Raw genomic sequence first — 3,590 nt, 5'->3', positions numbered from 1 at the left:
GAGAGGAAAGAGAGGAAGAGATAAAGTCAAGGGGGACAGAGAGCTTGTAGACGGTTTAGATCCTCGTTCCAGGAGGAGGACCTGAGCTTGTGGTTCAGTAGTGGTGGCAGCAGCGGTGGAGGAGCCACCCACGGCTTATCTGAACATGTGGGGACCAGTCCTTTGAGGGGAACTCAGGCTGCTTCCTTGCCTGGCTTGGTGGGGCTGGGCGGGGCCTGCGGGGAGGGGGCAGCATGGCAGCTGTGGGCTGCACCGTGGCTTGTCAGGGAGGAATGATTAATGACCAGCCGCACAGCTGAGGCTAACCTTTGGAGAGCCGAGCAGGGCATCTGCAGAACTGTCAGGCTCTGACAAGGACAGAGCTGAACAACCAATTATGCCGCCATCACTAAGGTGGGCTGTCACTTTAATCCCAGCCATTCACTTAGGCAAGGACAGGGAAATTTCTCCTCTGCACAGGCGGGTGCCTTGGCCACCTTAACCATTTCAGGACAGGGGCAGGGACCCTTGCTGGGAACAGACAAGGTTCTCCTACTTCTGGGCTTCCCCCTGGTTTTGAGAACTTTCACATTGGCCACCAGAAGAGAATTCCATATAGATGCCTTCTATCTCTTCCTGCTATCTTCCACTGGACTTTGCAGAGTAACGATGAATTGCTTAACTGGCACTTGAAGCTTTTCATCCCAGTTTACCTGATGAGCCATTATCCAGTAGGCATTCAGAGTAATGACACGTAAGGACGTTCTTACCTTTAGGAGCTGTGGTCACACAGTAGTGGCAGGGAGGTGTGTGGAGTAGCACGTGAGATCTCTTGGAGAAGAAATAACAGAAAGCCATGAAAACCAGAGGAGGGCCACCACTGGAACGGATTTCAGGAGGAAGGGGTCACTATGGGCTTCGTCTGAGAGGCCGAGAATCTACGAGATAGGAATGTGGGAAAGGGATTACAAGGCATAGGTAGCTTTTTAAAACATATATATGACTTCCAGCAATGGCAGACAATTCCATGAGACTCTAGAATTCCCAGGATGTGAGAAGTGATCTGTAAGTCTGGACATGCAAGGACCAGGTAGTGAAGGGCCTTGACTGTCAGAAAAAAGCAACTGGGATTCTGTCCTGCTTCTTAGAAGGGAATGCATGGACTTAGGGCTTTCCTTTCCACCTATCTTGCCAACATCTTTGTATTTGTACATCTTGACACAAGTTCTGGATTTCATCCACTCTGGACATTTTGTTGTTCTTCAACCTTGACAGGTTTTCTCACCTTCTTGGTTTTTTTTTCCACTTCTATATTTTTATTATCTTTATGTAGTTGTACAAAGGAGGTGCCATTAACAAAGCAGTTTATGTGTAGCATGCATCTTGATCAGTGTCACCCCTTTCAACATTTGTTGTTGTTCTCTGAAGCTGAAATGCCATTGTGTTTGGCTGCTAATAGTAAAAGACCAATGTAAGGACAGATGAAGCAATGTAGAATTTAGCAGTAAGTGACTGGAGGCCAGCAGCAGCTAGCAGTTCTCTAGTAGCCACCTTCCATTCAACTGCCCTTCATGAGGCTTCTATCCAGAGTCACACTGTAGTCACACAATGGCTGCCAGAGCAGTGGCCTTTATGTCTCCCTTCAAGGAGAGATGAAGGAAGGGTATAAGGCAAAAATAATGTGCTTCTCCACAATATCAGCCTCTTGGGAAGAGCTTGGGGTTGGGGGAGAAGCTTTGCCTACAACTCTTACATTTATTTCATTGGTCATTCCATCTGCACAGAGAAGTGGGAAATATAGGCTTTTGGGGTTTTTTTGTAGTATTTATTCAGTGCTGACAATATTGGGGTTCTGTTAATGAATAAAAGGCAGGGAATGGAAATGGAGCTAATAGTCTCAGCCTCGACACTAGCCAGAGGCACCTGAATGTGCCCCATGCAAGATGTAGGCGCGATGGAAAAAGGTGTTGGAGAACAGAGAAGTCACCGTGGAATAAAGCCAGCAGAGGAAAACAATGCAGCCAGAACAATGGAGACATGTCAGAATACCTGTGAGAGGTCTAAATGTCCTACGAATTCCTAGCACTTACCTTGAAAAGAAGGGCTTCATGATGTCAAAAAAGAATAGCATCATCAGATACTCTGTTTCTAAAACTTAGATTTTTTTTTTCCTTCAAAGAAAAAAGAAATGATAAGGAGTAAAGTTGGGAGAAGGAAGTAAAAGTATACTTAACTATCCATCTTAAGTAGAAAGATCTCAAAAAGAGTCTAATCCACATTTGATTCTGACACTTTGGAGAATTTAAATTAAGAAATATTTTTGAAAAAATGTCCAGAGTACTAATAGTAGGATTAGAGCCAACATTTATCTTTCAGTACATTAAGAAGGATAAGTAAGAATCTGTCTACCAAGGGACAAGTAAGATGTAATGAAAAAGTTAATAACAGAATGATGAGAAAGACTAAATAGCTGTCATGTATCAGTGGCTCATGATTGTAATCCTGCCTATTCAGGAAGCTGAGACAGGAAAGTCCATGAATCTCTCATGTCACATCACAACCAAAATGTCAGAAGCAGAGCTGTGGCTCAGATGGTAGAGAGCCATCTTGTGTGACAAGGCTAAGGGACAACACCTAGGCCCTGAGTTCAAGCCCCAGTACTGGCAAAAAAGAAAAGAAAAAGACTTAAATAGAGGCAGCAATGTGTAGAAATGTATTAAATTTGCCTGTTGAAATTAAGTATGAAGACTCTCACACTAGATTAAAAATACAATTTAATTACATTTTTTGTAAGACAGTCAACCTAAAACAAAGTTAGGAGAAAGGATTAAAGGCAAAATAATGAACAGAAATACATCAGGAAAATAGATGCAAAACATAAAGACCACAATATTATCAAGCAAGGTATAATTGAAGAGCGGCATAAAGAATTAAACAAGAAAATAAGTCATGTTTCATGGTTGAGAGAATTCTCATTTTAGCCTAAGTAAGACAGAAAATCCCTGAGTATTTTTGTTGGGATACAAGAAATTCATGTTACCATATGGCTGGAGGGTTTCTCAAGCCCTACATATTATAAGCACAAAGAATGGGCTGGGAAGGTGGCTCAGTGGTAGAGTTCTTGCCTTGTATGCATGAGGCCCTGGGTTCGATTCCCAGCACCACATAAGCAAAAAGAAAAATGCCGGAAGTGGTGCTGTGGCTCAAGTGGTAGAGCACTAGCCTTGAGCTGAAGAGCTGAGGGACAGCGCCCAGGCCCAGAGTTCAGGCCCCACAACTGGACCCCCCCAAAAAAAGAAAGAAAACATACCAAGATGTATCACTTGTATTCTCTTAAGGTCAAATCTTAAAAGCAGCCAGGGTATAAAACCACATGACATACTAATGAACTCATAAGGAATACTCACAAACTTCTCTTCAGATACAACAACGTTAAGTGATGCACTGACCACTCAACCCTATCAATGTAGAACTCTATCCCATGGAAACAATTTCAAAAATAAAGGAAAGCCTAGCTGTACCGTACACCTATAATCCCACCACTTGGAAGAACCATGTCTTCCAGGCCAGTCTGAAGGCTGTATCCTAAGGAGGGAAAGATAAAAGGCTTT

At 43.3% G+C, this 3,590-nt stretch overlaps 1 non-coding gene across 1 annotated transcript; it reads left to right on the top strand.

Annotated features, from left to right (window-relative positions):
- The first annotated feature begins 3,079 nt into the window (after positions 1-3,079).
- On the top strand, positions 3,080-3,143 carry Trnat-ugu. Its single transcript has one exon. It is a non-coding gene; the product is annotated as a tRNA-Thr (tRNA).
- Positions 3,144-3,590: the final 447 nt, after the last annotated feature.

This window comes from Dipodomys spectabilis, unplaced genomic scaffold (assembly GCF_019054845.1).
Source record: "Dipodomys spectabilis isolate Male_0828 unplaced genomic scaffold, ASM1905484v1 ptg000002l, whole genome shotgun sequence".
Taxonomy (NCBI): domain Eukaryota; kingdom Metazoa; phylum Chordata; class Mammalia; order Rodentia; family Heteromyidae; genus Dipodomys; species Dipodomys spectabilis.
This window is presented reverse-complemented; position numbering and strand designations above follow the sequence as displayed.